Consider the following 27,302-nt stretch of genomic DNA (forward strand, 5'->3'; position numbering starts at 1 on the left):
ATGGCTTCAGTTGTATGTGCTTTTTGGGAATGCTTTGTAGGTGTGTATGAGTTGTGTAGCCAGCTGCTGTGTTGTAACTAGCTGGTGCTGGTGTGTTAACTGGTGTGTGTGTGTGTTTGTGTTTGTGTGTGCTGTAACTTGTGTGGTTGGTAGCCCAGTGTGTGTTGGTCCAGCGGCCCTGTGCAGGTGGCCCTGAGTGCACACGGTAAAGGCACCACCATTCATAAGCTCATTCCCTTACCATTTGCCATTTCTTTTGATCCCCTTGAATTAAAACCCCATATCCATTTTTTGTATAACCATTGAATATCTGATGTTTGTAATGTCTGAATTTTTGATATGTGCTGCCTCCATATATGCAGTGGTGTAGGTGTAGCATTTAGCTGCGAGTTCTTTGGTTGTGGGAGTCCATCTTTCTTGGTCCGGGTTGTTCTCCCTGTTTGTGTGTTCCTTTGTGTTTGTGTGTGTTCCCATGTTCCTAGGCCTGCCCTTTTTACATTGTTCCCTGGTGTGAATGTTTCCATACGTCCACATTAAATAATGTTGAATAAAATTGAATTTGAATCGACAGGTGAAATTCATTTGTCTTCCTTTCAGATGTCTGAATTTGCAGATTGAATGCAGATTACTTCCTCACAGCTATGAGTTTCTGGTTTGATTCTTTGTTTGGGGTGTTTTCTGTTTGATTAGGGTGGCTTCTGTGTTGTGTGTGCATCTCCTCTTCTGTGTTGTGTTGGATTTGCTCTGGTGCCCTGCCATTTATTCCCTCGTCTGCTCTGCAAATTTAATCCCCGCTCTCTGCTTAAAAAAAGTTTTGTCTTCAATTGAAAAAAATTGACCCGGAATTTTTATGTTCTTCACCTTTTTCTCTTTCAGAATAAGTTTTACAGACTTTTTCTTTATTTTTAATTTTATTTTTTTTAAGTTTTCATTATTGGCTTATTTGGGTTTTGTGTCTGTATTTTTGGTATTGGGCATTTTGTGGTCTGAGCTAGGACTGTAACTGAGCTTCAAGAAGCTGATAAAAGACTACTGTGGGACTGTAGATACTGTAGAATACTGGAGTGGACTGCATGGTTATTGCATGTAGAATTGTGCTAACAATAATGGTGACTGGTACTAATAATATTTGGACATATAAACTATGCGGGTGTAACTGTGGAATTTGTGGGTGTAGGTGTGTGTATGATGGTAGAAGTGTTGATCTTGGTTAATGGTGGACTAACTTTTCTGAGTAAATAGTTTTTATATGGCTTTGCATATGTATGTTTGCATTTCACATTATGGCATCAAATAAAAATTTAAAAGGAAACCAAATTGCTTAAAAGTAACGTACACAACATACTGTACAAAACAAATTATTAGTAGGTAGGTGAAGGAGTATCAACAATGTTGCACATGTAAGGCAAGTATGTTCAAAGCCTATGAATTCCAACAAAATTAAAAAATTCTTCAAAAGCCATAAAACTAAAATGTATTTGAATTGAATGTTCAATTTTGTTTTGTTTGAATGAATGCTCATGAGTTTTACTGAGAAGGAGTTTTAATGCTAAGTTTTTCATTGTGGTGCATTTTTTTTTTTTAACAGATGACTTAATGTTTATGTAAATAAAAACAAAATAAAACTTTCAAATGAAGTCCAATCATTGAAGTAAAAGTAAAGCATTGGAGTGTTAGTAATATATGTGAATAAAATAGCCAAGTATAATGTGAAAAATGGCAATGGCCAGAGGCTCCAGTTCAACCATTATTTTGTCAGGGGAAGGGGCAGCAACTCAGCACAGAACAGCAAAACTAAACCCTCCAACTGTCCAGATTTTAAGAATAGATTTTTTTTGCTTCTTATTTTTGGTTTGTTGTTCATAAAATTTGTAGTTTTTAATTTATTAAATTGAAGAAGTCACTAACTAAATAATAAGTTTCATATAACTTCATATAAAATAAAATGTTAAAGTTAAGTCGTTCTATCAGCTGTCTCAATTTATAATTTATACAAGAGCAATTTTTGTTACTGTTTAACCCCAAATATATTTGGCCTTGTTTGGATTTATATATTAACAGGTTGAGAGGAGTACTGCACAAATAGGTGCTTCTATAGAATTAAAGCAGGCATAGCCTCTCCAACTCCCACAATTTTGGCTCAAAGATGTGCTGCTCCCCCTAATAATCCTCCAAAATAGCAATTTTGGATGAAACATGGAGGGTTTATTAAGAAATAATAAGTGTAAAAATCAAAGTCATGATTGTTTGGAGTGCAGTGTATGTAGATTTTTTTTTTGTGCTGCTGCTGCAAGGTAGCAGTATTAAAATTAAAAGTCTTTTCTCTGTGCAGAGCTGTATTGTGTGTGTGTTTCTATTTTATATTTTTGCATCACATTTTTTTTTCATTTCATAAAATTGTGTTTTGGCAGTGACAAATCACTAAAGCAACTGAAGAAAAAATGACAGACATTTTGGTTGAGATTTTATACCCTTCAAGAAAATTCATAATTCAATGCAAGACCATTCTATTATCTTTTAGTTTATTATTATATAATTTTAAAAAATTGTCCTTATTATTTATTGTTGTGTCCCTGTTCTGTGTATTGCTTTGATTTCTTGTCTTTCTTGAGAGGAGTGAGGGTATGACAAAATGTGTATGACACCAGGCAGTCAGAGAGAGATTTCAAATTGTGATGCTGCTTGTTGCACCCACTCCCCATGTAGTGACTCTGATGTGTCCAAGCAAAGCAAAAGGAGGTAGTTGTATCTACCTTGGATGGGGAGGACACACTGTATAGGTACTACAGTGGCTTTCATCTGTCCTTGATTTTGCAGAGATGGGTCTGGTTCTGTCATATTTTTTGTACTGTTGATTTATGCTTATTACTCAGATTTATGCTTATTACTCAAGTGTTAAAGAATTGCCAACATTGAAAGCCTTTCTGTTGTTGCAGAGAATACTTGACTAGATAATGTATAAGCCTTGGGTATTAAAGGACAGGATTCCATTATTTAAAAAAGCTCTCATTACACTTGTTGGAGACTTCCAGTCATCTCTACAGACTTTAAACTAAGCAGAATGCCAATCATGTGTGGTCCATAACCTGTACAGTAATCCTTTAAGCAATGTATCTTGAGCTTGTTTCTTGTTTGCTTTTCATTTTTTACTTTTATCATGTTTTCCCCATGAAACAAGTTGTCAGGCAGGTCTTTTTTGGATAAGAAACATTTTTACAAGTGGGGCATCACATAGATTTCTACTTTCAGCATGTTGCTTGGTACTTTAATAAAGCTGAATATATTATAATTAGAACTGCAGTGCAAGGAGAAGTGGTTTGAGTTGAGTGCTTCTGGTTTTACTTATACTTGATTTTGACTGGCATTCCAGTAATGTATTTAAAAAGTAATTTATTTTTTCATGCCTCACATATAGATATTAAGTAAGCTGTCATGCAGCCAATGTATTGAAATATTTTTATTCTTCTACACTTATTTTTGTCTTGATTGGACTTTCATAATGATGGTTTGCCACCCAGGGCAGCGTATTTAATTAAAGTTAGTTTTTTGTGGTTTTGTGCATAGCTCCTCCCCTTTATGGTTGACCACACCCCTTCCCTTTGACCGCACCCATTCAGTGTCTCCTGCAGCCCCCTGTGATTTGAAGTCACCAGCCGCCACTGATTAAGACCTAAGGAGGAAAGCTCCAAAATACAAGCCTTGGACCATTTTGTCCACCAGTAAATCAATGTAAACAACCAGTTTCTGAGATGTGTCTCGTCACACCCTGCTGAACTGTCAGCCGGCCCTTATTATACAATCCCCAGGATTCAGCAAACAGCCATGCAGGAATAAGTTATCCCTGCATGGCAGGGACCATTCATAATTAGCATGGCAGTGCGCCATGCATATGTATGAAGGCACGATGCTGTGCTGCAAAATGGACATGGATCCATGTACGAGCGCAGTGGGAGTGTCTGAGAGCAGAGCTCTCACAATATACATGCCCCCTGCACTCTAGAATTGCCTTTTGGCAATGTAAAATGAGCAAGAATGCTCATAACACCCCCAACCCGCCAGGATAACAAATATGATCAAAGCCATAAGGGACAATCGTCCCTACCAAGACAAAAGTTGTTAGAATAACACATTTAGCATAAGCACATAGCGCACACCTCCCAGCCCTTCACAGTAAGGAATGTGGACAAAGCCAAAAGGGACAATCATCCAACAAAATGGAAAGTTGATAGAATAGCAAGTTCAGCATTAGCATGGATATTCTGAAGGGTACAAAAAAAACACAACAAATAATTTTTTTTTTAAACATGCAATAAAGTTTAAGCATAGCTGCATGGATGTGCCTGTTACTTAGCTATGCTCATTCCACATATTCCACTTAAACAGCACAAGAAGTTAAATAGCAAGAGACATCCAATATAAACAGTACTGTAATAGTGTAGTGGTTAGAATGTATGCTTTACAAACAGCCATTCCCAGTTTGATCCCCACTATAATCAACTTGCATTTTACATGTGAAAGCAGTGCATAAACTTTTTTTTGTAATTAGCTACTAAATAACATATATTTGTTAACCAGAGTATTGTAGTAGGTCCAGATATGAAGTGTCAGTTTAATAAAGATGTGAAACCCCCATATAAACACAAGTGCTCCATACAGTATAGTCACACATGAATACATGTAATGAAAGCACACTGGGGGGTACCAGGGGCAGTAAACACATTTATAATATGTAACTAATGATGAATAGATCCCATACAGCAGAGAGTTTATAAAATAAAAAAAATAAGCAATGCTAAGCATTGCACAGCTTTGCTGACTGGGTGTAAGCATTGTGTACATATGAATACTAAGCAAGGAATAGCCAAGCTAAGTGGATTTGCCCATTGGTAAGCAATGCTGAACCTGCCCCTTTAAGCACTGCTAACCTTAGCTAAGCAGGTTTGCCCAAAGCTTAGCTTAGCTAAGCATATTCAAAACCATCCAATCATGGCAAAGGGCAGGAAATTGGCCATATTTAAACCCCACAGGTGGGAATACAGTGCATAACTGGTTGCAGCTTCCCACTGTAGGCAATATGGCAGGAGTTGGTGAGGGCATATGCTTCTGGGTGCAGTGCTGGGGCATACATTAGTCCAAGGTCATGGTAGGACTCCTGGTATAAAGCCATGATGTGACGCTGCTGCAGGGCCAGTAAAAGGGCTCCCAATATAAAGTAGAAGCCTGGGACTGTCTCACCCATGATCTCACCAGTGCCACTGGTATCCCTCAGACTAATGAGCAGGTCGGGCACCACTATGCTGACTTAAAGTGGAGGAAGAAGGAGCTCTTGGACAAATGGGTCCAAGAAGCAAGGCAGATAGGTGATGTCCCAGCAATAGTCATACCAATAACTGTTTACTAATGTCCACCCTGTGTATGTGATGGCTATGTATGCCTAAATATTTTTCTATTTCCCTTACAGCTGCAGCTGAGTGGGCTGTGACTCAGGAAGCGCATGCTAGTAGATTGCAAAGGCTGCATCATGAGGCTGGTGAGTAACAATCCTGCTTGTAGTAGTCATACCAAATAAATATAAAGTAGTAGAAAGTCACCTGGCAGTTCAAAAACTGTGTATGGGTTGTACTGAATAAACCAGACAATATGACAGTAATAGTCCCGTATAGGTCATATTTAAATAAAACTGTAAATGCCTGGCAATAAAGTTCTAAATCCTGGACTGGTTGTGTTTACTCTGGTATTGTATGGCATTTAGTGTTGCATTCTCTAAATTATAATGTTGTGTTAACCACTGTTACCCACACTGTGCTACATTAAAAAATGTTTAGGAATGTCTGTATAAGGCTGTTGTAAGCACAAGGTCAGATTGTACAACCAAGACAGACTTAGACAGAAAACACCAAAGGAATAGACAGCAATATCCAAATGGCACACTCTGATGAAACTTAAATTGTTGTGTTTTCAGCAGAGACAGCCATGGTTCAAATCCTTGGAGTGGTAGTAAGCTGTATGCATAATCATACTTCTCAACTGTACAGATTTTTGCAGAATGTACAGATAATTGGCTCATATTTTTGGTCTGTTCCTCTGTCCCCCTGGCAAATCAGTGGGATGATCTCAGAATTGTTGTCACTAAATAATGACATACATTTGATTTTCAGACCTCAAATCCTTCAGAAAATGTATATTAAAACAAATCCTGTTACTCTTGCAACTCTCCAAGTTTATGAGAGCAATATTCAAAATATTTCCCTATTTGTACCCCATTTTGTCAAGCTTTGTCCAGAGTGTGTGCAATAAGAGATTGAGAGGTATTTGCATAAAATTAAGAGGAATCTGGGAATATGTGTAGAAACAGTCAGGTAGTGTTAACAAACATTTCCCCCAAAGGTCTGTCAGATAAGAAAACTATAACTGTCTGGCAATAAAGATTTAAATCCTGGACTGGTAGTATTTACCCTGGTATTGTATGGTCTGACATGTAGCATTCACCAACATCTGATATCAGAGTAGTACTGTTGTGTCAACTACTGTTTCTCACACTGTGCTACCTAAAAATATGTCTAGGAATGTCTGTATAAGACTGTTGTAATTACAAAGTCAGATTGCACAACCAAAGGCAGAAAACACTGAAGAAACAGACACCAGTGTCTATATAGCTCACTCTGATGAAACAGACATTGCTGTATTTTTAGCAGACACAGCCACGGTTGAAATCCTGGCAGTGGTAGTAAGCTGTATGCATAATCATACCTCTCAACTGTACAGATTTTCTCAGAGTGTCTAGATAATCGGATCATATTTTGGCCTGTTCCTCTGTCTCCCTGGCAAATCACAGGGATGATCTCAAAACTGTAGTCACTAAATAATGACATACATTTGATTTTCAGACCTAAAATCCTTCAGAAAATGTATATTAAAACAAATCATGCTACTCTAGCAACTCTCCAAGTTTATAAGAGCAATATTCAAAATATGTCCCTATTTGTACTCCCATGTTTTTAAGCTTTGTCCAGAGTATATGCATTATTAGACTGAGAGGTATTTGCATAATATTAACTAGGAATCTGGAAATATGTGTAGAAACAGTCAAGTAGTGTTAACAAACATTCCCACCACAGGTCTACCAGGTAAGAGATGTAGAATTTAGCTATAAGACATTTGAAGTATACACTGTGTACAAACATACCACTGCCCAAACCAAGGCCATAGGGTATTGTAATAATAGCTGTAGAGTAATGATTAGAGCAGTGATCATTAAAGCTGTGAGTACTGCAAGGCTATATAAGTTGTTAATTGACATCTCTTTTACCCCCACCAGATCTGCAACATTAATCTAAACACACACATCAATGGATATGTTTACACCAAACCTACTGTTGGGACATATGTCCTATTGTTCAACAAATATTGAAATGTGTTTCTATTAATGTTCCATGTTGAAATACTATCATTGGTGGCCTGTTGCTATCAATGTAACCTGCATGCCATTGTAATGGCCACTGTGGTTCCATATATATATGTATGTGTTCTGCTTGCTATGCAACTGTTCCAAATCTGATGTCTTGGGTTAATGGGAATATCTATGTATGCTGTTATAACTAGTCCTGGATTGTGCTGACTATTACTAATGCACGTATGTTCTAAAACTGCAACATCATACGACGTTTGGGAAGGCTGGCCCCAACGGACCCACCTCTTCTACCTCATCTGGACATGGCACCAGGCCCCAGCACATCTGGGACCCACCACTGGACCACCTCGTCCACTGGTCCTGCACCACCTTTGGGTGTAACCAGCTCAGAGGATGGGGTTTGTCCCCTTCCCCCAGAGATGGTGCGGACAGGATCCTGTCACCTGAAGTCAGGTCCAGGGATTGGTGCGTGGTGAGCACTGAAGGGAGTTTGGAGCTCTACTATGCCAGCTTGATGGCTGTGTGCACATTTAGAGGGTCAGCATGCCCCTCCTGCTCAGGCCCACCACAGCCACCTTCAGGGACATAATGGTGCAGTGGTGACTGGCCATGGGTGGGACCTCAGTCCCATTGCTTCCATTTGGGGGCTCATGGGCTTCTGATTTCCAAACACCCCTCCCCGTTCAAGGTTTTTACCCACCACATGTGTCATATACTGCCCCTGGATGCTGTCTTGTCTGTCTTCCTACCCAACCTACCTCCCTAAATATAACTATTATCATTCCCCAACATCCCACTCTCACCTTAAAAAAAAAAAAAAGAGCAATCTGTTCCCTCCAAAAAATTGTGCCCCATACGTAGCTGTCCATTTCGCACACATGTCCACTAGACACATGTCATGTAATCTGGTCTAATTGGCTTCACAACACATTACTGTTGTCCTCACCCTTCTCTCAGGGGTTTGAGTGTCCAAATATACCTCCAAATTCAGTATATATGCACAGCTGTTGCTGTAGAAGAACTGGACAGCTATGGACCTTCCCTACACTCATTCTGCACATCCCTAGCTGCATTACCTATTGTCTTTACCTCCTTGTGCCTCTTTTTTCACCACTTTCTTATCACCCATTTTTTCTTTTCTTTTAAAGAAATTAGCATGGTAGTAAGTGGGAGTAAGCAGATTTAAGCAGTAGTAACCGAGTTTAAGCCTGTTTGCACAGCACTAAGCAATGCCTACATATACACTTTTCAGGCTAACTGTCTGTAAGCCGATTTAACTAGATGTTAGCATTGCTTACCACTGCGCAAACCTACTTACAACTGCTTAAAGGTGCCTTAATAACTCTGTATCCAACAGCACTTGTTCTGCCCAACAACAAAACCATCAGCCCTTGGAACTCTCAAACCCAGGACCCTGCACACCATAAGCACAGCAAGTTACCACTAAGCCATCTGAGCTGTAGATAAGTGTGATGTTTTCTCAAATATATCATGCAGCACAGTCATTCAACAGTAGGGAAAATGTATTTATGTATATATATATATATATATATATATATATATATATATATATATATATATATATATATATATATATATATATATTATATATATATAAACATGCATGTATATATATATATATATATATACATATATATATATATATATCTCTGTGTGTGTCTAGACATGCATGTACACACACATATATATACATATATATATATATATATATATATATATATATATATATATATATATATATATATATATATATATATATTGCATTCGGACATCAGATCCACACTCTGAACCTCTCACTGCCAAACATCTGACCAAAGGCACTGTAAATGGGGGTGAAGGGACCCAAAATAGGGATCTCTTGTAATTATTGCCATTATCCCTTCCTCCACAACTGAACTTATCTGCTTTGCAACAAAATAACCAGCACTTGCAAAACTTGAACCTAAGACCCTGCACAACATAGCCACAACAAGTTACCAGTAAGCCATCTCAGCTGTAAGATGTTAGGATGATTTCTCTAGCATATTGTGCAGAACAGTCAGTCTACCATAGGAAATATACAATGTGGAAGCACTAAACATTCTAATGATACATACACACACACACACACACACACACACACACACACACACACACACACACACACATGTATATACATATATATATATATATATATATATATATATATATATATATATATATATATATATACACTCACACACACATATATAAATATATAAATACATATTATATATATATATATATATATATAGAGAGAGAGAGAGAGAGAGAATATATAGAGGGTGCACAGCATATCAAACAGCCTTTATTCCTACAGTTGCCACCTTTTCAAATGGCCAGTGTCTGATTCTTTTCTACAAATGAGAATTATTGCATGAAACCTATACCCACACACAATGCAAAGGACATGACACCACATTCAGTTTGCATACATATAAATGTTTATTTGTGTACTATTTCAGTTGTTTATGCCATTTCTTATAGCATTTAGATGTTTGAAATACACAATAACTGATTAATGCAACTGTCAAAGAAAACATATGATACAGTAATCTGCAAAACATAACATACTTTGCTGTCTAGGCTAAAGCCTTCAAGTAGTACAATAGTGAAAAACACACTTGCCTTGAAGATGAGAATCGATCAACACTTAATTACAGATGTAGTTCAACAGGCTCCAATTACACTCTGTACTCAACCCCCTAGGGGGAAAAGTATCAGGTGTCACAATGTAAATGTATCCATTACATAACAATGCGTAACTTAAAATGTCACTATTACACTGACAAACAGAACTGTGTGCAAGACAGTAAGGTCTAGCTCACCACTATTCCCATGGTGAAATATATGAAAATGTACAGCCATATACCTTAACGTTTCTTATTACTGATATCCCTCACATGTTGTAACAGCCTAGGTTAAAAACTTTTAATACCCCTCCCCATAAAATGTCTTACAAGGGCATATAACAGTGTTCTCCATACACAGACCTCCAGACTGTACAGGTTCACACATGTTTTTTTTTCCATCTGTAGCCCTCATGTATATTGACCATACCCCACAACTTGTGTGGGAGTCCACAACATCACTGGAATGTTAGCAGGAATGTCAGCATTAAATAACGATAGACCATTAACTATGAACCTTCTACTGCATGACATCTGGACAAAGCCTGGTATATAGGTGTAGGACAGAGGCTGAAACACAGGACCATATTTGAAATATTGCTGTTATACACTGTGAAAGTTGCTGGTGTTACAGGACTAGTTGCAGCATATCCTTACTCAGGAATATGAAGTCAGAAACACAAATGGATGTTGCCATGTACTGATAGCAATCAACGAAGAGAATGCCACTGATATGTCAGGGACAAGACCTGTGTGGCGAACAGACAAAACATAACAACCAATCCTCTGGCCATCATGTGGATAGGCCCACAGTTGAGAGCTATGCAGACAGACTGCATTCCATGCAAAACTAGCATGTACACACAAACCCTGTAAAACTAACAGTATTCAATGCATATAACAGCAATACTCACACATTGTCCCTGTGTCTGGAACCTTATTAAACATGTAGTTGACCTGTGTCCACAAGCCCTGTTGTAAGATATATAGCTACCTGCTGTCTGTAACACCACTGCCCACACACAGGAAGGAAGTATTCCATACAGGAAAGGAAAAAGGACAATGCCCACACTGTCACTGCATACAACAAAATAAAATGTGTACTGCTACTGATAGTTGCATTGCCATGACACTGATATGGGTACTACAGTAGGCATGCTTATCACATAGTAATCAGAGAAGTGTACAACTGTGTTATGACCCACTGTTCATGCCTACCACTAACAGCTATATCAACACCCATATACACTGGATATCAAAGTGTACACAACCCTTTTTGAATGCCAAATCTGTGTGCTGTATGCCAATGAGACCACAGGAAGTCATGCCAAAACGTTTCTCACCTCAAATGTGACCCATAACCTGTAAAATTCGATTTAAAAAGAAACAAAGCTGCTTCATGGAAGGTGAGAAACCATTGTCAAGTGAATATGTGATATGATGTTAGAGTACAAACCAAGACAAATGGATGCTGTAATCATCTCAGCAGGTGTTTACACAACATACCAGTGTTAGGATGCACACACATATTCAACTGGCATACTGTACTGAGTATTACTTCCCATATGCTGGAGGGACAGGTTCATAACCCAGGGACTGCCCATGCTATGGAATAGACTTCCCATACATGTCAAGCAGAGCACCTCACTGGCCCTCTTCAAGAGAAATATTGATGAGTGGATGGGAAATAGAATATTCACCACAGGGATCACTCCAGTGGCTTTACTCGACAGATGCACTGGGAACTAAGGTCGAGTGGCAGGATGCCAGGGTAATCCCATGGGCTAGGCTTGTAAAGGCTCCAGGGCCATTAGCCTAGTACGCACCTATGAACCTATATGTTTCCACAGGACAGGTTGTTATGTTCCCTATTGAACTGAGCAGTGGGCTATAGGACACATCACAGGAGGGGATTGTGTTGACGTGCTTTTCTGGGGTCATGTTCCAATTGCGCAAGTACAATGTATTGTAAAAGGGGTGTGTGCACTTCATATCCATTGTAGCTATATGCAATCAACAGTACCTTACCTGTACAACCATTCTCCACCAACAATAGAGTAATCCCTCTAGGTTGCTATAGTGACTGTACATGGACACATAGGTGCAGAGCACAAATTGGAAGTAAGTGCACCTCTATCTGAACAAGCATTTATGTTTACAGGTGACCTCCTGTAAGGCTGAGTATGACTAGAAATCAGACATATGCAAAGCACCAAGGCCAGTTGCAACCATATCTACACATATGTATGCGATCTCAGAGCCAGTAACAGAAGTCAACCTGTACTGGGGGTAAAGCACACCTCATACACACATGCTATGGATGCAGGCAACCTGCATCAGACAGGAAAGGTGGGAAGAGTGGCACCATGTCCACAACAGTAGTACAGAGACATATGCACATCACTCACACTCCTGTCCACATCACTGGTGAGCATGGACATAATGCCAACTGATGGCAACAACAGCAAGTGTCCATGGGGCATGAGAACATCACAGTTTGCCTCCTATGTTAACACAGGCATGTGCTCATAGTCCCATCACACACAACAAACACACACATGCCACCATCCACACAACATCCACATGGAAGATGGCCACTGTCATCCTTCTACACAAAAATTCTTCACACAGAAACTCTTGACGATGCTGTAGAGCTTTTTAACTCTATTTTCCTAAAGACTCTTAACTCCCTAGCACCTCTAAGAAACAAACGAATTAAAAACAATCCTGCCCCCTGGCTCACCAAAGAAACTAAACAAATTATGCGCCACAGAGACAAATCCTGGAACCTTTACCAGAAAAATAAACTGTCCTCTGCCCTACTCCAATATACCCAACTCCGCAACCAAGCAAAACAACGTATTACCAAAGACAAAAAAAAACTACTATAATAAATTTCAGCAAAACAACAACAAGAACCCTAAGCAATTCTGGAAATCAGTTAACTCCCTTCTCCATCCAGGATCTGGAAATAACCCCTGCCCTGATTCTAGCTTAACTGACAATGAACTTAGCTCCAACTTCAATACCTTCTTCACTGAATCCATAGCTAAACTAACTAAAACATTCCCAAATATGAACCCTCCCAACTCCCCCCTCAAAGCACCTACCTCCCCAAATAACAACCCCCCTATTTCCATCTCAAACCAGTATCTACCTTTCTTATAAAAAAGCTTTTATCTAAACTAAAGCCTTGCTCAAATGCCCCAGCCAACATACCCTCCTCTTTCATCAAGTGTGCAGCTGAAGGAATTGCTCTCCCAATCAGTATCTTGATTAATAGATCCTTAAATGAATCATATGTGCCCAAACTCTGGTGTTCAGCCTACATTCTTCCTCTCCACAAAGGAGCCAAAAACACCTCTATCTCCAACTTCCGCCCCATTGCCCTCCTCTCACCAATATCTAAAATTCTAGAAAAATGTGTCCACCTTCAACTTTTGCCATACCTAATTCAGAACGACCTTCTTACTCCCACCAAGCATGGTTTCCGTCCTGGCCATAGTACCACAACTGCCCTACTATCCTTCCTAGAAACTGTCAATCTAGCTCGAGACTCTGGACTCATAGTATCCACAGTTCTGCTAGATCTCTCTAAAGCCTTCGACACCATTTCCCATTCCCATCTTCTCCTCCACCTTGCCAACCTCAATCTCTCCTCTAATACTCTTACCTGGTTCTCCAGCTTCCTATCCGACAGATCACAGGCTGTCAAATGGAAAAACTCCTCCTCTTTCTTCCTGCCTACTCCACTGGTGTTCCCCAGGGGTCCATCCTTGGACCCATGCTTTTCAACATCTTTATTAATAACCTTCACTCTGTCATCCCTGACACTACAGTCATCCAATATGCTGATGACTCTACCTTGGTCTGCACTGCCCCTAATATTCCTGAACTACTGAACAAAACTCAAATAGCTTTTTCCACCACTGAGAGCTGGATGCACCAAAATCACCTTTCCCTCAACTCTAATAAATCTAAAATCCTAACATTTCTCCCCTCCAAGGTTCTCTCCTTTGACAAAAACACTTTCAAGGTACAAAGCAAATCATCCACTGCAATAGAAGTAGTCCCCTCAGCAAAACTCTTTGGTATTACCATAGATGAACACCTCAAATTCGATCTTCACATACTACAAAACATAAAGAAAACCCACCAAAAGCTAGGCATGCTATATAGGAACAATCAATTTCTCTCCAACTCCTCTAGGCACACCCTGGCAATAACCTACCTTCTACCCTCTCTTCTTTATGGAGCCCCTCTTCTAACCAATCTGTCCACATCCATCACCTCTAAACTTGAAGCTTGCTACAATAAGATCTCCAAATTTGCACAAAACCCAAAACTTCAACTCATCACTGCCTCTGCCTCCAATCCCTGAACTGGTTAGAACTCCCTAACCACTTAGACTATCTCCAGCTAACCAACGCTCATAAACTAATATTCTCCCCTGATAAATGCCCAGTCTTAAAGAATATTCTTCCCCCCTACATCCCAAACAGATCTTTGAGATCTGAACACCAAAACCTAATCTCTATTCATAAACCCAAACATCCCGCTGGTCAGCTTCTACTCTCCTTCTCCCTAGGTAAAAAATGGAACTCTCTTCCTTCTTCACTTAGGACTATCCCCAATACTGAATCCTTCAAAAACCAACTCTTCCTTCATCTATCCTCCAAATGGAAATGCTCATGCTTTCACCCTACATAAACTTTCCCTCCAAGCTCTACTTGCTCTACTTACTCCTGCTCTATTATACTATCAAGCTTAATCCCATCTATCCAAAGAGCCTGTACTAGCAGATGTCAAATTAACTACTACACTGTGAATATATTTAAAAAAAAAAAAAAAAGTCTCATCATGTATATTAAATTTGAATTATTATTTTTCATTTTTTTAATTTATAACCTACATTTTGTAACTTTTTTGTTTTTCTTTTGTATTTTGTACTTCTTCTACAACATTTTGTAACCTTTGTATTTTGTAACCTACACTGTATTGTATTGCACATGGAGCTTTTCTCCCCGGGCCTCCACTGAAAATGGGCACTTCTTGGCCCAGTGGACTTCCCCGGTAATCAAACTGAAATAAATAAATAAATAAATAAATAAAATGAATGGTGTGTACTGGATTATGCCATTAAGTGTCCAACATTGGGGGAACTGTACAGGTCAGGGCCAGGAGTTTAAATCAAGATGTAAAAGCCATGAAAGCTTACAGTGTTATGGTATAGTCTGGATTATTTGCAAGTAATACCCACTGTTGATGTGCACGTGGACAACTGTATAAGGTCCCCTGACCATTTTTCCTGCTTATGTCTTCCAGGTACAATGTCATGGGAATGCCTGCCCATGGTAAATGATGCTATAATCCAGTTCCTCATAGTCCATCATGCCATCCTCTTTGGCAGCATGGCTCAGGATCTGCAGGAGAAGACCAACCTGTGGAATGAGCTCATCCACAGGGTAAATGATGTCAGCCTGCACAACCGCAATTATGAGCAGGTGCAGCACTGCAGCATGGATCTGATCCGCCATGCTCGTCAGCATGCCACTGCAGTTAGGAGGGACCATCTAGCCACAGGTGGGGGTCATGCCATCCAGCCCTAACTGACACATGCTGAGGAGCTCCTCACCAGCCTTGGGGCACTTGCCCATCAGCCAAGCCAGCAAGCTGAAGATGGCATTGTGGAGGTGGGTGCCACCCACACAAAGGACAGGGAGCATGCAGGTAATGACCCAGGGCACATTAGTAGACCATTGTTGCTTAAACATTTTCATCTGTAAATTATCAACATTCATATGTCAGAAAAGATAGTCTGTTGCTGCAGTGTAGTAATGGACAGATGTGCATAATCTCTAGTATTGTGGATTTGTACTGTTGATGTGCTGAAATGCCACTCCCATCTTGTACCAATACCACAGGTGTGGCTACTGACATTACATCTCTCACACAACTATTTAGGTTGCTCTGGTATACAAGTGAGGCAGCAGCCTATAGCTGGTGAGTATGGAGTTGTTTTGTTCAGGTTTGCCAATACACCAACCATGTTATGGCCATGCTATTTGCCATGCACACCTGTAACACATCTACCCATAATGCATGCTGTACATGTTCAATTATTGTTGCTGTTAACTGCACTGCATCACAGTGGTCACCATGGTGGCATATCTGAAGGGTATGTAGGAGTTCTGCAGTATACCTAACAACCTGTCAGTGCAAGATGTGTGGACAGAGATTAACATAATGGTTGGACAAATGGCCTACAGGAGGGACATGTCTGAAACATTACCCTTATACAGTGGCTACAACAGTGTATACACCACTATTACAATGGCAACTGTTTGTGATCTAAACAACGGCAAATCACAATACCACATTCCACACCTTTTGCAACCTGTAATATGATCCTAACATGAGCAATGAATGTGTAATATGGAACCCTATGTTAGGACAACAAATATGGGGAATACATACCTTAACATACACTGGGAGCATATGTGTGCACATACTTCATACAACATATTGTGGAAGCAGCCTGTGATGTACTGACAGCATTCACTCTTCTTGAGTACAGACCTTCCATCAAGTACAGGGCCTCAATGTCACACCAAGTATTGGTGTGCTGTCCAAGAAGTATGTCCATGTCATTTGCCCACTCTCCTGCAACAGAGGCAGCCATGGCTTGCACACATCTTACAAACCATGAAATGGATCCCATATCTGAAAGGTAGCACTCAGGAGTGGGAAAGTAGCCTTACCTCATCATTGCATATACCATGGCAAAAAGTGCGGACAGTCATGTATGTGTATATGAAGTATGGGACAACATTAATGTAGAAAATAAATATATGCCCATCCAAAACAGTTGACAATACATGTTGAAAACTATTCATGGAGGCTGCCCAGAAATAAGCAGCAACACTGAAAGACTTGCAGGAATGTCTAGCAAATACTGCCTGTTCAGTGCCTGTGTCGACAATCACCTGGAATCTGCATAAGTGTGGCTTATGTGTTTGGGTAATCAGACGGAAAAGTTGTTCCACAGGCAACATCATCCAGGGCTCTCTACAGATAGCATATGCATAACATCAAGTCTCCTGAAGGCATGTGTTGCAATGTGTAATGGTGTCATGCGACCAAGACTGAAACCTACAGATGGTATTCATAAAGATACATGTGGTGCACAAACACATCTCACTCCACCTCAGGGCCACCATCCCCATTTTTACCTTGCTGGTGCCAGTGTACATCTTTAGGTTTGCTATTCATTAGCAGGAACTAGGCCGGTAGACATGGCATTCAGAATTTGGAACACTGCAAAATAACACTCATATGTGGCCCATAGTTGTCAAGCATGTGCAATAAGGCTGTGAATGGGGAGGGGTGTCATCCTGAAACACAACAGTGAACTGAAGCATACATCCAAAGCTCACTAAGAATGGCTGTATCTGAACACAGTAAAGGTCATGAATTGTGTCAGAAATAACCCTGACTCAACAGCAATAGTGAAGCCATTGTGTGACCTCCAAGGGCTGTGCACATGAGCTAACCTTGCAATCCAGCAGAGTTGGGGGACATTTGTAGGACAAAGTGACCAAATAATGGCAAGTGAAGATGGGCCATGCTAGTATACCCCTTCCAGGAATAGTGACTGCTGTAGTTCACTTAACAGGTGCTGCAAAAAGCATTGCGTTATGGGTTTGCACACATATGCAACCCACATACTGCATGCATCTCTTTCAACATCTGCATGACTAACACATTTGTTTGATACTGCATTGGAATGCACAGGTCATATGTCACATATCAGGCGTATGTAATGTTAACATTTGCAGTATTGTGGGGCCATTGCATACCATTGAAGAGACTGGCATGTCAACAAGGGTGCGTACACTCCTCATATCTGCATTAAGGTTTGAAGGTTGTCAGTGTAATCAGATTTTATTGCTCATACATGCACTGCTGATGATGAGATCTGCAAATCAGAGGTCAGGCATTAACTATTGACATCAGTCCTCATATCATCCCAGGTACATGTCAGACAAACACAGAGGGGCTATGCGCAACAGTACAAACATACCTGCCACACATATACACATTCATCAATGGTATATACACTCATGAGGTATGGTGCCAGAGTGCTGTACAGGTGCACAGCAATATGGTGTACATGGGTGCAGTGTATTCTAGGGGAAGGGGCATCACCTACTAACACAACTTATGGATCACAGAGATGTATAAAGTTGGTAACAAGAATTGAGTATGGCTGCAGTGCATGCTGAGTGCCATATGTAATGCATGTTGACTGTTGGGTAATGAGAGATCTGTGTAATATCTTTGTGCCATCTCACCTGTAAGTGTGTGTGTGTGTGTGTGTGTGTGTGTGTGTGTGTGTGTGTGTGTGTGTGTGTGTGTGTGTGTGTGTATTTGTGTGCTTGAGTGATGGTATGTACAGGTAAACCATAACATAAAGGTCTTAAATTGCATTTTTGTTTGACTCTCACAGCTGGTAAAGTGGGTTAGGGTCTCTCCTGCAGACAAACTGATGTTAGTGTCCATACAGACTCTATCAATGAAGACAGGCATGTTGAGACACAGGCAGTGTTGTCAGGGGCTGCAGCTGTGCCATCGGTTGACATCCCACTTTTATCCTCCCCATCCCTGCACACAGTCTCAATGCCCATACATACCCCATCACCAGTGGCCATAGATGAGGGACAGTTTGCGGGTGGTGGTATGGGACAGGACAGTGTGGGAACTATGGCAAGTGTGTCTGTACACAGCAACCATAGCTGGATAACTGGTGAGGTACCACACAGGCAGATGTACAGGTGTGCTCATAAGAGGGCTGCTGGCCATCATGACCCTGGTAGTAGTGCCACAGCAGGTGTCACCAGACGCATGTTTTGGGCCTTCATGGAGGCACAGGCACATATGGAACGTTACACCAGACAGAGTCTGAGGCTGCAGAGGGCTACTCATTCTGCTGTACTTGACAACATCCGTGATCTTGCAGGTCCCCACAGTTATTTTCCAGAGGTCCTGGATAGACGGTTGGGTGAAATGGTGGGAATCCTTGACCATGTGGTGTCAGTGGTAGAGCATGTGGTGGGAGTAGGGTGGCGGCCACATAGAAGTAGGTCAGCAACACCAACAGGAGGAGGTCTACATGGACATGCAACAACTCACGGCTGCTCCTGTAGTGGCAGTACCAGCAAAAGCACTGCAGGGGGGTGCTGTCCACACCACAATGCAGCAGGCCATGTGCACATGGTCCTGGCCAGTCTCAACATGGATGCGAATCCAGTGGACAATAGGCATCATCAGGGGAGAATAAAATATCTTGGCTTCTGCCTGGTAGTGCCCGTGAAACCTCTGGCAGGCACAGTTTCCATTTCCATTGCCAGAGACAGTGAACTGTACACCCTGCCATGTACAGTCTGCAGCTGTCCAACAAACCCCTGTATAGGGCAGCCACATTACAGACATGTGTGCATACATACACACACACTTCACCAAAACAGCTAGGGCACCTCCATAACTACACACACCACATCTGCACAGTCCATTTAATAAAGAACATCCTAACCCACACACATGATGTCAAACAATTGGGTCAGCCTAGGCCTCTGGCAGACCTGCCAAAACACCCTGTGCATATGATGATACCTGTGCCACATCCCTGTCATCTATACCATCAATGCAGGGACATACTGATATGGTTCTGATGCAAAGGGTGAATGTCATAAGGTTTGGCAGTGTACTACTGTTTAACATGTTTTCAGCTGGAATGATTAATGCTTACATGTCAGGGTGTGTAGCTGTCCAGCAATGATGCATTATAGCTGTTATTAACACTGTCTGATTGTGGGCTCCATAATGTATTTTGTTTGTGTTCTAGGTGTCTGTGTGTCAGCAGGATGTTGGTCTGCTGTCCTGTCCTACAAGGGGTGTAGCACTGTGGTGACACATTGACTGCATCATATCCTGGGTAAAGCTGAACACAGGTAACAGGTCTGTACAACAGTTACTGCTTGTGCCACATAGGCATAGGCATATGTGCCAGATAGGTCTGAGGGGTGTATACAGGTGAGTGCATGGTGACTTATCACAGCAGCTCTTCTACAGTGGACAATTGTAAGTGTACTGTGTGACACACACCAAATGTCCATGAATAACAGACACACACACACACACACACACACACACACACACACACACACACACACACACACACACACACACACACACACACATGCTTTGGTGTTGATGCAATACACAGAGAATACTGTTCAGATGGATGTACTTCATTTTGTAGTGAACTCATTTTGGCCTATGTAATTCCATCTAGACCAAATTGCCAAAACATCACATCAGGAAATAATCAGTTTGCCAGTTTAATGTCATTGACAATGGTTCTGGAATGGTATATGTCCTCTTCCCCAATGTATTGCAATCCTGGAGTTGTTAAATATAGGTGCTGGTGAGGGTGGCACAGCCCCCCACTTTGGATGGTGTGGGGTGGCATAGTACCACACATAGTGTGATTAACAACTACTTAACTTGTTAACATAAACTGTACATTATAACAGCACACTAAGAGGGGGGAATACCCACAACAATAACCCCAATGTAGGTGGCTGTTGCCACAACAGTCATACCCATGTATATATACCAACTCTTGTATCACTGTACAGTTGTACAGTGGGCAAGAGGGCATGCACACATCCACTACTAGTTTTACTTGAATGTATTTCCACAAGATGATTGCTTTGAAATGTTACCTTTAGCCAGTTAGTTCTTGGACAAATGATCTCCTGGGACATATATTTTCTGAAAACTGAAGTAGATCCCTTCACATACACACACACTTACTTGGCAACACTGAGAGTAGAACCCCTACCTAGGTACTTACTGCTACTAATGTGTTTGGCACACACCACAGAGCTTTATGGGTAATGTGTGTCCTGAGTTTCCTGTTAAGTGAAGAACATCACCAGGCCTTGTACAGTATGGTAATGGGGGATGTACCAGGTGTTAATGAACAATAAATATTAGACATACTGTCATATACATATTGACAAACACATACAGTCATAGACACATCTGACAGACCTGGGTTTAGGAGTGCTAACTACCTTGTCAGTGAGTCCATTTTGTTACAGAGAATTTGCACATAGCATATGCATCATTGGGCTGGATAGTCTAATCAGTTACCTGTATGGTTGATGGTGACAGTGGTCCTCATACAGTAGACCTTGGGACATGTACTGGGGGTACCATGGTGTAAAGACAGTATACCCATACCCCACATTGGAAATTGTAATCACTGAAACCCATGATAATGCTCTGACATACCCACAATCACACATTGACCAGGACTGCAATACAACCCTTTGTCGATCTAATAATTGCTACTACAGGGATATGCATTTATTTCACATTCCACAGGGATAGTAGGTTGAGAGTTTCTCATGGCTCTCCTAATGTCAGCAACATTACTATCCCTTATAATGTATGGCAAAGTTTATTGTATTAGGAGAATGTGGTCTCAGAATGCTGTCTCTTACAAATATACACACTCACACACATAAACACACTTGCCAGGACTCAGAGGGTAACCCACACCTATCTGCTCATTTGTAGAACAGTGTTATGCTGTACTGCAAGCTCCAGGTAGCCCATAGGGTGAAGAGTGTAACAAGGTACATTTAACATCAATTACAGCAGCAACTGTTTCTAAGTATGGCAATGGGGGTGTAGTTGGTGAGAAGGCCCTTAGGGTATTGTCAAGTACAAGTTTGCAAATGCACAGACACTTTTATTCTCAGTAACACACACTGACACATTTCTCAGTACTGGGGTCCATAGGTGCAGGTCTTCCTAGGTGTGTACCAGGCTAATTTCCATGGAGAGATGAGAAGAGTAGGGCATGTGGGTACACTGGTATCATACCACCTGAAATTTGTCAGCAGGTCATCTATCAACTGATGCTACATGAGTGATCCCCAGGGTGACAGTTAAATTCAACATCCAATCATCTGATTTTCTCTTGCAGAGGGCCAGTGAGGTGCTCCAATTTACATGTATGCAACATATATTATATAACATGGCCAGTGTCTGGGTTAGAGACCTGTACCCAAGCATGTTCTGTTGAATGTGGTAGTCTGGTTGAGGTATCCATGACATGTGGTGCATTCAGGGTGGGGTTTCCTAGCCGTGGCATTCATAACACAACTGGGCAGACATGTCAGTGTCAGTCAATCATAGATTCCCTGTAAGCAGCCAAGATGGATTCCAGACATCTGCACATCTGTACAGAGGACAGACAGAAATTAGCTAGCCAACAGGTTATGCATTAGGATAAATGTTTTGACAGATAGATGTCTGACACTAATAGTTATGTCATTATTACATGACAGCAGCCCTCAATGACATGTCCTAAACACATAGTTGTCTACAGTTAATATCCACATATCAGATCAATATCCAGTAGGAGATACTTAATAACATACAGCTCACACACCAAGAACACAATAGTCAGTACTCAGAGTACAGCTTTGCATACAGGGGTGTATGGTTCCAGTACTACAATCTACTCTTACTTGGAAAAGCACTCTTAAAAGTAGTAATGTAATGATGCAATACATGCAAATGTGCCTGCATATATCCTGGGATACTACCCATGTATGAAACACATACAAAGAGAAAAGATTGTGGTACTAGCCATGTATACTCAGGTGCCCCATACAGTATATTCACACCCCTTGCTACTGTAATGAAAGCACATATATTATGTACATGGGATTAAATACACTTATTAAATATGTCATTATCCTACTATTTTATCAGATTGGAATGTGATCACTGGTTACCAGGGCTGAGCTATGCTTAGCAAGTGTAAGCATTGCTTAAATGTAAATGCTAAGCAGATTTGTGCACTGGATAGTGAAGCTGACATGGTGTAAGTGCCTATTCATTTAACTGTATATTAGTACCGCTTACTGTCACCCAAACCCACCCAAACCCAGTTAATGCTACTCAAAACTGCCTTAACCACTCTGTATCCAACAGTCCTTGTTCTGCCTAGCAACAAAATAAACAGCCCTTGCAGGTCTTGAACCCAGGATCCTGTACACTAGAGTCACAGCAGTTAACCACTAAGTCATCTGAGCTGTAAAGATGCTTGTTGTTTTTTCAAACATATCATTCAGTACACATACTGAATAGTAGTGAACAACTGCTTTGACTACTACAATTGTTTAGTACTTGTAAGTGAAAATGGTGTTAAATCAGTCATGTTTTTATACCTAAATATGCACATATCAGATAAATATGGTATGGTACCTCTGGGAAGGTTTATACAACATCAATGTCAATATAGAACAAAAACAGTGGTTAAGTAGCAGCTTGTGGAGTCCAAATGTACAGCAAGACAAAATGATACAGCTAAAATTTATTGGTAGAGCAAAGATTTCAGGTACAACAACCCTTCTTCAGTGCAAGATAAAAGACAAACTCATTGAGTTATTTAAATACCAGTTAAGCAACAATTATTCAATAAAACACAGCCAATAAAAATGTCATCAGTTTATACATTGGTTAAATAAAATACAACTAATTGAATAGAATAAAACTAATTGTTCTATCTTAAATGTGACATCATCTCTTTGAGTACAGGTTTAAGTGTAATAATTTTATTAACACCAGGCACAACATCAGCTAGCAGGAGGGTAATCCAATCATATTCTTTCATCTCCAATTTAATATGTATATCACCTACCCTGATTGCTTTTTGAAGCACAGTTAACACTCTAAAGGTAAAGCTATGTGACACACTATTCTCATTAATATGTTTGGCCAGTGAATTTGTTAAGTTATTCCTTTTTATATCAGACCTTTGTTCCACGATTCTATCCCTAAGCCGTCTAGTAGATTTTCCTGCAGAGAAGGCGGCACAAGTCTGGCACATTGCAAGGTGTATAATGTAATAAGTATTACATGTTGAAAAACATTTCATGTCATAAATTTCTACCGCTATTAGGATGTATAAATGTTGTATCACTATTAATAGATGTGTAACAGGTGCAATTATAGCAGGGAACCATTCCCTTCTTTGTTATAGATTGGCACACACTCATGCACTTTAGATCTTTATAGCAAAATTTCTGCTTTAAACTCTCACAGTTCAGATAAGAGAATCTGGCTTTTTCAGGAATAAAACCCTGTAGTTCAGTAGAACTTCTCAAAATACACCAATGGTTATTAATTATATCCTTAACACCATTACTACACGTACTAAATGTAGTGGGATAGTGTAATATATTTTCAGAGTTCATATCTGATTATACATGTTTATTGGTCCACTGATCACTAAAATAAGGGGGATATTCAACATCCTTGTTCTCAAGCACTTCTTTTTTCAAATCAGCCAGTAATTTCCTATCATACCCTCTTTCAATAAATTCATCAGTAGCAGCATCTAGTTGTTGTATCCATTTTACTATATCAGTATTAAGTTTACAAATACATCTATATTGACTCTTAATTATTCCCTTAAAACACGGGGAGAGTGTATACTAGTGTAATGAAGATATTTATCTGTATGTAAAGCTTTTTTATAGACAGAAAAACGTATATATAACACATGCATCAAAATCTTGCAGAGGAATTGGGAATTATTTAAAACTAATTCCAATATACATATATACCAAACTGGAGGATTTCCCTGGAGTAACTTTTAGAAGAGGGATGAATTTGAAGACCATCTTAGAACAAAAGAACACTCCTACTGTTCGCTGTAATGGCATGAAGAAATGTGAAAGTTGTAACTACTGTACACTTGTGGATGTAACTAATAGTTTCAACATCAACGGTTTACAATATAAAATCAAGGATAGATTTAACTGTAATTCTAGCTTTGTTGTCTATTTGGCTAGGTGTAAATTGTGCCCTGCTTTCTACATAGGAAAAATGGAGTGGAGGCTCCATGACAGGGTATATGAATACCAATACACAATGAAGAAACAGGAACTGGAAAATGCTTTAGCCAAACATGTGTTCACTAACCAAGAACATACCTTTAAATTTATTATTATAGTTCAATTATAGGCTGATAATAGGGGTGGGCCTAGACCCTTGAAGTTAGAGGAGCTTGAATTATCTTGGCAAGTCAGACTAAATGCCTATAACCCACCTGGTTTGAATGATTCTTGTTCCATCAGTAGTATCCTAAAATTAAACAGTTTAAAGAAGTAGAAATTTTGCTCCAGTCAGGAGGTTTCTTAGTGTCAGCTATGTAAGGCATTTTAGTATTTGCTGCTACCCACTTTATAGAGAGCTTCCCAGTAGCATAGCAGACTTGAACACCTGTGGATGTTTAACTTTGTTTACATTAACTGGGTAATTTATGCATTGCTGTTGTTAGACTATAGTTAATTTAGAGATATGTAGTATTTCTTATACTGTATTTTTAGACATTTGCAACTGTTATTTTTTTAGATTAGTCACTTCGTTATTTAATTTTCTTTATTTAATTTTCCTTATTACTGTGTGCAGAGTTGCTGCAGTTTTTATGAACTGGTTTGCCTTTAAAATGAGGCAATGTGTAAGATGTTTAATTGGTTAATTATTAACCAGCTGCTTGTATAAATTGCACTTGTAACTTACTCTAATATGTTTCTGATGAAGTTTAGCTGATTGAGGCAAATGAAATGTGCTTTAAACTTTTTATTAAACTTGTGGACTTGTTTGTCCTGCAATTCTCTTTGGAGTTTTTTGAACAGCTTGACTCTACGACACGAGTGAACGTAGTATTTTGTTCTACTACTTGGGTGGATTTCCAGCTTGCTGAACCTGTGTTTTTGTTTTGGTTTTAATAGTACTGAATTTTTATATTTCCCTATGACTAGCTCTTCTAATCATATACAATTTTTAGACATTGATATAGAAATGCAGAATCAAAATATACGGACTTCTGTCTATAAAGCTGTACATACAAATAAATATCTTCATGACACTAGTATGCACTCTCCCCATGTTTTTAAGGGAATTATTAAGAGTAAATATAGACGTATTTGTAAACTTAATACTGATATAGTTAAATGCACACAACATCTAGATGCTGCTATTGATGAATTTATTGAAAGAGGGTATGATAGGAAATTACTGGCTGATTTGAAAAAAGTGCTTGAGAACAAGGATGTTGAATATCCCCCTTATTTTACTGAACGATGCACCAATAATCAAGTACAATCAGATTTGGACTCCGAAAATATATTACGCTATCCAACTATGTTTAGTAGGTGTAGTAATGCTATTATGGATATAATTAATAACAATTGGTGTATTTTGAGAAGTTCGAATGAACTACAGGGTTTTATTCCGGAAAAAGCCAGATTCTCTTATCGGAACTGTGAGATTTTAAAGCAGAAACTTTGTTATAAAGATCTAAAGTGCATGAGAGTGTGCCAATCTATAACAAAGAAGGGAAAGGTTCCCTGCTATTAATTAATTAATTAATTAATTAATTAATTAATTAATTAATTATTTTTTTATTTTACATTTGTTGATCGGGATAGTCCAACTGGATATATGTCCATTTTCAGCAGAGGCCCGGGGAGAAAAGCTCCACATACCAAAAAGAGACCGTACATACATCACTGAGTGATAAACTTTGGCAGACATGTTTAGAAAAATATAGACAAAGAATACAGGCAGATATCAATATGCATAATGTGCAGACTTACATCTGATTGGTAGAGACGTATCAGAAAATGTGAACATACAATACAATCAGATTTCATAATTCACAATGCTTAGACATTCAAATGCTATGAGGCATAGATACTTAGCTAAACAGCAGGGTAGCAAGACATGTATTAGTGAAATTGTTCATCATGTTTAGAACAAGAGCACAACCAATGAGATGTGAGGTTTTTTTTGAGTTCTTTTTTAAATAGGGGTAGTGAGGTTTCCTTGGTAACAGTAGTAGGGAGTAGATTCCAGATCTTACTGGATGAGTAGGCAAATATAGCATCACCTGCAGAGTTGTTGGATTTTTGGGTCAGTATCAATAGTTTATCAGCTGAGCGTAATGGCCTGGGGTCACTATGAGGGGGAGAATATTTTTGAGGGCAGGGGTGTTATCAGGTTGATGGAGTATTTTATGAGCAACTATAAGCTGGTTGAACTGTTGAAGGGTAGGATACTCTAGCCAT

Source organism: Protopterus annectens, chromosome 2.part1 (assembly GCF_019279795.1).
Source record: "Protopterus annectens isolate FY-2018-M chromosome 2.part1, PAN1.0, whole genome shotgun sequence".
In the NCBI taxonomy this organism is placed as follows: Eukaryota; Metazoa; Chordata; order Ceratodontiformes; family Protopteridae; genus Protopterus; species Protopterus annectens.